Raw genomic sequence first — 11349 nt, forward strand, 5'->3', positions numbered from 1 at the left:
GGTGGTAAAGAACTTGTAAATCTTGTGACTGGGGTGATGGGCAAAGGCATGCACACACCTCAGGGCTGCTCCTGCTTAACAGCTCAAACCCAGAGCACCCACTGAAAGTGTTACTGTGGTTCCCCTTTTATTTTTGCAGCAGCAATGCATTCAGCCAAGTGGAAGACTCAACTGAGCTTCCAGTTTTGAACTGTTCCCCAAGAAGAGGTGAAACTCAGCAAGGTGACAGCAGAGCAGGAGCTGGGAGGGCTGCTGCACATCTCTCTGATAAAGAGTGCACTGCAATTTCAAGAGCTGTCAAAGAAGCACCTCTTGGTTCCACTGAAAACCAGTGTTTACATGGGGCTTCTTGCTGTCACTGTTCTTGAGCTTATTTGGTATTCAAGGATGCAAAAACACACAAAAATAATTTGATATTCATACTGACAACTCTAGGCACTGCCATAGCCCCAATTTCAACAATGTAATGGACAGTATGTTATCTCATAATGTGTTTTGAGATGAGAGCTGATTTAAAGGTTATTCATCCTGGGAGAAATTATGCTGTAATTGAATTTATTTTGCATTTATCTATTCAAGGAAACATAACTACAGTTTAAGGGAGAAAAATACATCAAGAAACTAAGTTTTTATTATCAGTTTGTATAAAAGATAAACATTATTCCAACAACCTTCCTCCACTGAGCTGTATTATTTGCTGCATAATTGAAGTCCAGACTAGAAAATAGAGACTTCTTCCAGCAGATAAAGCTCTACACCTTTACCTTAAGGGATGGCTGAAGATGATAGTGGTGCAAAGCAGCACTTAGCATGGAAATAATCAAGTTTATGTAAAACTAATTAGAAAGTAGATGTCTAAGGTTTAAGGGGAAAAAAAGAAATGTTCAGCTCTGAAACATGGATGTGGAGCATCCCCAGCTTGTGAAACTGGAGCTAATGTGCTTGGTGGGGAGAATGGGGAGATGACTGATCCTATCCTTGTTGGCCAGGACTGGAAGAAACCCTTATCCAGGTTAACAGATGGGGAAAGAGCATGTGAGAAGCTACTGACTCCTGAGAGCCATGTCCCAAGGCTGCTGGTAACCATCCTGTGCTCCCTCCAGGGCATGCACAGGCTCCCAAGCGTGGTGGCCTGGAAATGGAGCAAGAATTGATGTTTGAATGTGTTGGCCACTCTTGGCAAGCACAGCAGTGTGTGGCAGCAGTGCAGCAAAAATTTCCCTCTCAGGCATCTCCAAGTATTTGACTGAAGTCAGTGCCATGAGTGTAAGTGGAGTGAGAGAAGTGAAGTGACAGGACCAGGGAAACAGCAAAGCTGGGGTGAAGCTGGAAGGCAGGAGCAGGCAGCACATGCAGTGCCATTACTGTTGGTCAGTAATTTGAGTTATAAGGTTTGCACAGAGGTCCCTGTGGCAAGGTTCTTTCCAGATGCTCCCCAAGCCTTGGTTATGCTGTTTTCCCACACTGGCCAGGCCTGGGCTTGACCATGGGGCTTTTGCTTGTGAGTCCTGGCAAGTGGCTGAGGAAAAATGGGAGGATGCCCTCATGGGTATTGCACTGTCCTGGCTTGCAGGACTGTTTTAGTGCATCTTTCTTTCTTCACACATGGGAGTTTCTGAGCATTTGCCAAAAACATTGAAAAATACTGTGGAAGAATTAGACCTGGCTCCCATAACCAGGGTATCACCTCAAGCTATTTTTAAAGGGAAGGTTGCCCTTACCTGATCAAAATGCTCCTGAATGTGGATTTCTATCTCTTGGTTTCCTTGCCCGAATAGTGAAACTTTGATGAAGAGAAAAGAATTCATTTACCTCTGAGATAACAAATTTTATGCTAAATTTCAGACATATGGTGGAAAAAAAACAGCTGAGACATTATAGCCCCCAAACTATGCCTTAAATAGAAATGATAAGTTGCTATAAAGCTGCCACTAGCACTGTTCTAACAATGGAAGAGTGATTTCCCTCATTCACTTTCCTGTTCTTGATTATTTATCTTCCTGTTCTTCATTATCCATGTCATTTCACCTCTTCTGCTGCATGTTACAGCAGAGGGAAGGTCTCTAGCCTTAGAGAGCCTCAAGAGCATCAGAATTTCATGCTTTGCTTTAAAGTTTTCTTCAAAACTCATCTTTTACTTAAGAAAAATATTCTAAAAGAAGCAGCAGCCTCAGACATTGTGGGTCAGATTTGCTCCAGTATCAGGGAAGAAGTTGTTTGGATTGTCGTGGCAGCACGAGCCTTGCCTATTCCAGTGGAAATTACTGCATCCCTTTGGATTTGCTCTGGCTTCTGGGTTTCTCTGTAGGAGACTGGATGTGAGTTGCTGTACATGGAGCAGGCAGGGGGGGACTACAGCCCCTGGAGAGGGCAGCTGGTTTTGGTGTGCTCCCTGTAACCCAGACTCCTTCCAGGACTGCATCTGAGAACTGTCTGGAGGATTCTGCCCTTCCTGCATCCTGCTGCTGCTGGCAGGGAACCAGCTGCTCACATTTACCTCTCCTTGGGTGTCTTCTCCCCCAGTGCAGGCTGCCCAACCTCTGGGGTGCCAAACTAGTGCTCACTTTCCTTAATCTTACTGATGATTATTTCTAGGCCAGCACATGTCTCATCTTCAAGACTTGCTCTAAAATCGACTGTGGGACAATAACACTTCTCAAAGTGGTTGGTTTTTTGGTTGTGTTTTTTTTTTTTTAAAGTGGCACTCGAGCAAAAATATTTATTCTCTCAGAGAGCTTCCCCAGCCTGAAGTGATTGCACAAGCACTGGATGTTATCTTAGTGGCACTTGAGCACAGTCAATGTTTGGACAGTACCAAGAAAAAACCCCAGCAGTCTGAGTGATGCTTACACAGAGCAGGCAGAGCAAGCCCCCTGTTTGTCCTCTGTACCCAGGGATGCTCCCTGGAAAGGCTTTTACCTTTGTTAGGACAGTCACAATGGAAATTAAGAGTGCTGGAAAATCCCATCTCTGAGTTTTCAGCTTCTTAAGGATAATAGAAAAGCAAATAGATGGCAGAGCAAGCAGGGGTCCTGTGAGTGACCTCCCCCTCCCTCAGCAAGTGGGGCTTAGCCTAAGAGGTATTCAGGGTTAAGGGGTTCCTAGGTATGGGCTTGGGAATGTGTGGGGGGAAGAGCAAGGGCAGGGAACACAAAGAGGACTAGGAGAGCTGACATGAATCTCCCATCTTCAATCCAAGCTGTACTGGGTGATCTGGGCAAATTAATTCTACCCCTGGACTGTTGTTGTGCACTGCAGATACTGCATGTGCTGTCTGACATGCCAGGCTGGCTGCAAAGTGACTGATGGGATTTGTGCTTGTACCAAGGGCAGGTCCCCAGGGCCCTTTATTCTCAGCCTTAGGCTTGAAGCTGGAGCTGAGTCTTTCCAAATTGCCCCCTCCAAGCCCTGCTGCCTGCTTGGAGGTGATGGCACACTGCCAGGACTGGGTTTTCCTTCCCACCTTAGGTTGCCCCATGCTTAAATCCTCACTTCTGCTCTTGAGCCTTGCAGCTCTTGGTGCAGAGAGAGCAGTGATGGGTAGGGTGAAATGCAGAGATCTGGCCTTGTGTTTGCAGGAGCATAGGCTGATCCTTTTGAATGCTTGAAATAATTTCTTCCCAAAAGAGAGTAGTTTAGGTCTCTGCTTCAGAAGATCTGTCCCTGTTCCCTGGGTTTTTAAGTGACAGAGACAGGAATGTGCCCAAACAGGTTTCTTGGAGGAAGCAAAACGGGATCCTGTGACCCCCCAGATCTACCCAAAAACCCCTCATCAGGCTGCTTGTCCTTGTTTTACTTGTGATACACCCTGTGACTGCAGTGCCATGGCTATGAATGGTGCAAGTAGATCCTAGGCTTCGTTTTAACTGAGGAAATAACATTAATCTGTCTCTTTTCTTGCATGCATTAATTGATTAAAAGTTCCAGAGTATTGGGAATTAATGAATTGGCTGAACTGTACTTGTGCCACCCAACAGTCCCCCAACCATTATATTTATTATTTTTTTTTTGCAAACAACCTTTCCAGTGTTCAAGAAAATAGCTTTCCAGTGTAATGCATCACTGCTTCTAGATGACCATAAACTCTGAAAGCACACCCAAAGCCCAGATGATTTTTAATATTTAACAGATGCATTTTCATGTCTTCATTCCATGAGGTTTTGCCTTGTCTGTGTCCCCTCAGGTGACAGCAGCACTCAGCCTGGCTTCACGGTTCTTACGCCTTCAGATGAAGCAGAGTGTAACGTAACTGACAAGCAAGATATAGAGAAGAAGTGCATTGAGTGATATCAAGTAGAGCTGGAAAATCAGTTTGATGAAAAACAAAAGGAAAATACCTCTCTATAATAAAATTTGCTAGTGGCTAAGCAGTTGTCACCTGAGGTGCCCTGGGTGAAAATGAAGTTTGATTTCCCAGCTGGAAAATTGCACTATGATGTTAGTGAAGGGTTTGGACAGAAACAAGTGAGTGGGAGGAAGAACATATTTCCTTCAAATGCTCCCTAATATACAGATAGTGGACTGATAGCAGTGGCTCTTGCTCAGTTGTTCTTTTTTTTTCTTGAATTTCATGAAGTCTGAAAAGATTCCTCCTAGGAGTTGAAGCTGCCTTTGCTTGTTGAATGGTGCAGCCATGCAGAAAGTGGTGTTTTGGCCCTGGGAATGGAACAGCAAATGGAACAAGTAGGATAGTGTAATCAGTGCAGGTCTGTAATTTAAGTATGACCCTTGAGGGCAAGCTGGATTCCCTCCTTATAACTGAAAGCAAGCAAGGAGAGAAGGATTGAACTACTCAGCTTGTGTTTGCCTTGACAGGTGAACCTCTCAATGAGTTGTGGAGTGACTTCCCCCATCCTTGCTATTAAACCAAAGTCACTCATTTCCATAGTTACAGCACTATCTCCATGGTGACAGCAAGAGTAATAGTAGAAGGGAGAAAAACTGGGATGAGTAAAGAAAGGCCTTGTGATAGTAAAGAGCTGGATGCTGCTGAAGCTCACTGTGGGGCTGCATCTTGTGCTCTGGCTGCTGTGCAGCTCTCCAAGGATGCTGAGACATAGGCAGTAAGAAAATAGCTTCTGAGTTACAGCCCAGGTGGGTGGTGAATTGCTCAATGGCTCACAACAGAGAAGCTGCAAGACTTGTGTGAGTGTACTGGGGCTGTTCTGCTGGGGGAACTGGGGGAGGAAGGGGAATATTCAGCATATGCTGGGCACAAGCTTTCATGTGAGAGTTCCATACTGGTAAGGGTAGATGAAGCCATTTGCTGTCACTCTAATATGTACAACTCTGATAAACTGGAAACAAGACAAAAATGCAAATAAAACAGTAGATTGTGTCAGTCTCAAATACAGCCTTAGGCCTCACACTCCATCAGCAATATTATCTTATTGTCTTGAGGAGGTCCCTAACAGAGAAATCAGGTACATGCTAAGCACTGACCAACCAGAATCCTGAACTTCAGTGTCTTTAATTCTCTCTAGATGTGCATGGGGCTTACAGAAAGATGAGAGAATGCTAAGAGGAAAGAAATGCCACTGAAGGTATTTAAGAAAAAGAAGCAGTGGAACGGATTTTTCTACCACCATTTGAACCTGGTGTTTATTTTAATTTGTATCATGCCAACAATGATGGCTTAATTGTAACTGTCAGCCTCTCAGTAAATGGTCACTGTTCTGTGTTCAGTATAACCAAATCTAGTTTAAATCCTGGCAACTAGGGGCAAACATCTCTGTAAAATATCCAGAGCTGAGCTCTCTCTCAGCCAGCTTTTTTCCTCTCTGCAACCTGCACTTGAGCACAGCTCTGGCTATGCTCACAGCCCTTTTGTGCTCTCTTCCCACAGATGCTCTGGATTTGTTTCTTTTTGCTGGCACATACAGGGCTCTCAAGTGGGCGTAAGGAAATGTTAATATGAAGTGAAGTGTTTTTCTTTCATGGCTGTCCCCCAGCCTTCATCAAAACTGGATAAAAAAATTACTAAAATTTTTCATCTGAAATCTTGTGTTGCTTTTTTTTTTCCCATTCCCATTCCTCTACCTTGAGGAACTTGAGAGTTCTGGTTCCAGCAGACAACTGCGGAGACTACAAGCTGAATTTGGATGTCTGGATAGGTTTCAGCAGTAACCCCTTTTTTTTTTTTTTTTTTTTTTTTTTCTTTTTTTTTTTTTTTTTTTTGTGAAAACTTTTGCTTTTCAGGTCCACAAGCAGTCAAGCAGTCTTGGTTTCCCATCTCCAAAAAACTCTTTTAAACAAAAAATCTGTCACTTGCTGCTTTGTATAAAGGAAGACACAATGGTACCATTAACAGTTAGCATCCTACTCCTGCTAGAGATAGAAAAGACTTAGAGCAGGTCTGGCACCCTGTTAATCCAGGCTGGATTATCTCTTGGGAGCCCCTGTCACTCAGTGCTCTGCCTCCCCACATTCTGTCACCCAGATGTCACCCTGTGGCCAGGTGTTCTCTCTTCCCAGACCTGCATGGTACCGAGTCACCCTGAGTTCCTTTCTTGATGAGCCCCGAGCAGATCTCCATCATGTCCTTGGCTGTTTGCATCTGCAGCTGCTCTGCAGCTCTAAATTTTATTTCACAGGTGCATTTTAAATTGCTGTGTGTACATGAAAAGCAGACAATAGGGTTCTCTGCCTGCCAGGGACACAAATTGGGTCAAGGAAGTGAGAATAATAAAATACTGTTTTATATACTGTGATAGACACAGCAGATGTTTAACTTTCTTTCAATAAAGATGACCTCATATCATTTTATTAACTTCAGGGATGCATTAGTCTCTTCTTCAGACAGTGGATGAAAATACATCTATTGTACCAAAAATTAAAGAGGAAATTGAAGGAGGATGTTATCGTGGTTGGCATATTTTCCCATTACATAATCTGTAGGACTAAGGCACTGAGTGATGCAGGAGCATAACTTTAATTAGAGGCAGATCCTGTCAAGTCTTACTCATATGTGCAAAACCAAACAAAATTAATTTAGACCTTGAATTAGCCATCTTTTCCAAGAAACATGAAAATCAAGCTGCTGGATTCAGCATATATTAACTACTAAGAAATCATTTAAAGTTTCTCAGAACTTTTCCAGTTCCTGCCACAGGCAGGAACATTACAAAAAAACAAAAGAATTGCCCAAATATTTTCTGTACTATTTGTTAGCACTAATGTTAAACTAAACCAAAACCTGATCAATGGTTTGGGCATCCTCTGCAGTGCAGCCCTATGCAAGTACATCCATAGGATTTTCATGTAGAATCAGTGAAGAACTTAGAAGATGCAGTAATAATGAATTAATTAATTTTAAAGCTACTCACCTTTTACAGCATTGTAAAAGCTTAGGTTGCAGCAGAGATCACATCTACTGCTTTTATTCAACTTTTTTTTTCCTGCTCTTTCAAGTGTTTTGCCTCTTCCAGTGCTTAATGCAGTATTTGCAAGCAGAGGAACACCTGGATCATGAGTTGGGGTTTTTTTGAGTTATGCCTTTGAGGTGAAATGTCTGCTGTTTGAGAGTAATCACCTGCTTTCCTGTAGTCCTTCAGCTTTTTAAGTAGAAACATTTGGGTTGGTTTGGATTAATTTATAGAAGAATTAAGATTAAATTTATCAAAGCTTAAATTGCAGGTTGCAGCACCTAGAAGCCCCTTTGCTATGCAGAACAGGTGAAATACCAGGCTAATCTGCAGGGTTTCAGGCCTTCAGAAATTCAACCCTTTGAAACACTTTCAGGCTTTTTTTGCTTGAAGACAGAGATCTCATGAGATATCTGCACAAGATGCCATACAAGCTGAACTTACTTGGTCTGCAGTGAGCCCAAGTGACATGGTCCCATCCCTTGAGTCTTGTCCCACCAAAGTTGTACATCTGCTTTATGCCATCCTTTGCCTGCTCTCCATTTTCTGTTGCCCTTGTCCCCAGAAGTGGCAGTGTGCAAATTACTGAGGGGACAGAGTTTAGCAAATGCTTGGGACATCTTTGAAAGGGAAGAACCAAGAATTTAGATGTAAATTTACACAGATGTCCCTGGGCTCTCACGTGTGCTCAGCTCCAGAATTTCTGCAGTTGTGTTATCCTCCACCCAGCTACGAGCAGGCTAAAAACTCACCTCAAAGTCTGCCAACATGTCAATTTATTTTACTCTAGGAACTTAATCCAGATTTTCCTCTGCAGGATATTAACTTGCCATACAACTTTGGGAAGTTGGACTTTAACTCTGGATTACTTTGACAAGTTTTAGAATCTGAAATGAATTAATGGGAAACCTTCACCACATTTTAATTATTGGAGTGTCTGCAGAGCCATCTGCCAAAAGCTTGGAGCTACACACCAGCCCGTAGCATCTTCTGCCTCAATCCCTTCCATCCTCACTCTGAGCAGAAAACTGCTCTTCACAGATGTTTGGTTTGCAGATTAGTAGTTTATAACATCTTGCCTGACAGTAAAGCCATTTGTCATTATGATTAAGTTAATAGTTGTTATTATTACTTAAATGTGCTGTGGTAATTTTGTGTTAATACATAGTATTAAGCAGTTTCCATAGCTACAGCAGAGAGAACAATTCAAGACCTTAAGAGTCTCCTGAGAGTTCAGGAAAAAAACTACTCTTGAAAAGGTGATAGGATAGATAGGAAGAGATTGTGATATACAGCATTTGATGTGCAGAGGCTGTCAAGTATATTTCACAGCTTTCAGAAAGTATGTTACCTGTTTGAAGTTCCATCTTCAAAAGCCTGAGCAATACTTACCTTGTTTTTCCTTATTCATTAAAGTGTTCTATTCCCTGTCAAAAGTGATTTATGGACTTGGTTGTATCACTAAATCTGATTACTAATACTTCCTAGTAAGAGGGATGGGAAGGCTTATCAGTGGAATACTGTACAGTAGCCATGCACCAAAGCATTGGAGTCTGCCTGGAGTTTGCAGCTCCCTGTGCCTGCAGTTTGTGTGGACCTGAGCTGTCCCTGCTCTCTGGACACTGGTGACAGCTCTGAAGCCCCAGAGCCAAGGATGCTCCACACCAACCTGTGCTGCATCCCTCCCAACTGGCTCAGGATTCTCTGTCCTTAATGCAGTCACAGCTCAGCTGAGCACAGATCTTCCTTCCACTTGGTAAAGTTCCATACATATCTGAACTTACTCACTGGAGAAAAATGTCTTAATAAAGGAAGTGTGTTTAAGAAAGGTAATACAAAATATAAGAGAGTATAATCAAAGAATGGAAAGAAAAGTAGTAGGCTTTGATCCTTCAAAGTATAAAGTAGGCACTTAACCTTCCCAGGTCTTTCTGCTCCTTCCTCAGTACACTGGGTTACTTTACCTCTTTTTTCAAACATTCCTAACACCTGCTGGCAGACTGTAGGTAGTGAGATGGATTGTAATTAACTACCAAGTCTGTGCTTGTAAAAGTGTAATTTTTTTCCTGCATTATTATGATTTCTAAGTCCAACAGACTGTAGTTTAGAGCACACTGGTCAAGTAGTGAAGCTCATCTGAAAACCACTATAAATGGATACAATTACTGTGTAATTAGACTATGACAGCTCATCTTCCCTATCTCATCTATGCTGTGAATACTGCACTGGAAAAATTAATTCCAAGCTGGAAAGGACAATTCAGCCATCTTGTTTATGTGGCATGAAAAAACAGCCTACATTAGGTTGAGTTAACTGTCACTGGGCAACCTCTGCTGAAAGTAATGTCCATTGCTATTCTGAATTTGGTGCTACCAGGAGCAAAGTGTCCATTTACATACTCAGTGTTTAATAGCTTCTGACCTTAGTTCTGTTCTCTGTTCTTTCACTGCAGATACATCCTTGCTCTGGGGACAGCCAGTAACCTGCTCTCAGGTATGTGATTTATTCCACCATCAGTGTTGAGTGTTGGTCTACAAATTCTCTGCTTTCTTAGATGAATTTGCATCTCAAACTATTGACTGTTGAAGTGGAAAGAATTGCAATCTGTTTCCCTAGAGGGCTTGTCTGCACCAACATAACTTGCCCTGCATATAAACTAAATCACTAGGATAAAATTTTTCAAAAAGCAATTTCAAACACACAAAAAATGTTAAAAGCAGCATTTGGTTTTAATACAGTTTATTATTAAGCTGAAACCTTGTTTGACAAGTGTCTGCCCTGAGCAACTCTTCAAAAAAAGCAAAAAAGGCCCAAACAAAACAAAAATAACTCGGTCACTACAGACTTCTGAGGGAAATAACTGATGGATGTCTCAACTACTGTAATTAAGCTCACTCTGGAGGTTTATATAAGCAGATGAAATGAAAAAACCCTCATTTCTCAGGAGGCATATTCAATACAGACTGTAAAGAAAGACATGAGAAAATAGGTCTTGCTGTAAAGATCCACAACAACTTGAGCAATGCATCCACTTAATAATCCCAAAAGGAACACAGGGTCCCAGGCAGCTGTTCTTCATATGTGGTGAGATTAAAGCATGAACAGGCACTATAAGGCACATGCTTATTCTTTTCATAATTCTTTACAAGTAGAAGTAATGACCTATAATGAGGTACCTGCTCTCATGTTGAGTAAGCACTTAACTTTTCTGTGTTGTGCTTTGAATTTAAGACACTGGGAAAATCAGAGGCTTGGAAACACCCACTGGAGTGACTCCTGTTGGATCTTTCTATTGCACTGGAACAATCCAAGAAGTGGATGTAACTAAATTCAAACTGTACACTTTGAGCTATTCCATTAATGAGGTGCAGTGCTCAATCACAAAGTTAATTGACTAGTCTTATTTCTGTGATTGGAGTGGAAACACTAAAAGATAAGACAGGGAGGAAGAAATAGCAAAGCCTTTGAGTCACAAAAAGGCCTTATCCCTTTGAGGAGAAGTGTCAGATTAATCTTCATAAATGGTCATAATTACTTGTGCCTGGAGCTCAGCCAAGTCATTCCAAATAAAAATTAAATTATACAAGTGATTGCATGTTCAGTCCCATCTACAGAGTGTTAGAACAACTACAGCCTTAAAGAAGCATGCAGACATTTACTATACACTTATAAAAGACATTTGCCTTAATATTAAGCAGGCTAACCTAGTACTTATTGATTAGATTTTTCTTTATATAGTTTCATTAATGCTTGAGTACATACATTCAGAAGTTATTTAGTTTCTGTATGTTCCTTGTGCAGTTTGTACCATCTTAACAGTAGCTCTTGTTAGCTGGTATTAAATGGGATATTCCAGAAACATAGCATATGGAGCTTTTAAACCCAAGTCAGAAAAGGAAACCAGTCACTCCTCACATTAGATGTTGCTTACTTTTTGATTTAGTTATTCCAGTTCTAAATCATAATCATAATCATAAATCATCTA

This window comes from Calypte anna, chromosome 15 (assembly GCF_003957555.1).
Source record: "Calypte anna isolate BGI_N300 chromosome 15, bCalAnn1_v1.p, whole genome shotgun sequence".
NCBI classification, from domain to species: domain Eukaryota; kingdom Metazoa; phylum Chordata; class Aves; order Apodiformes; family Trochilidae; genus Calypte; species Calypte anna.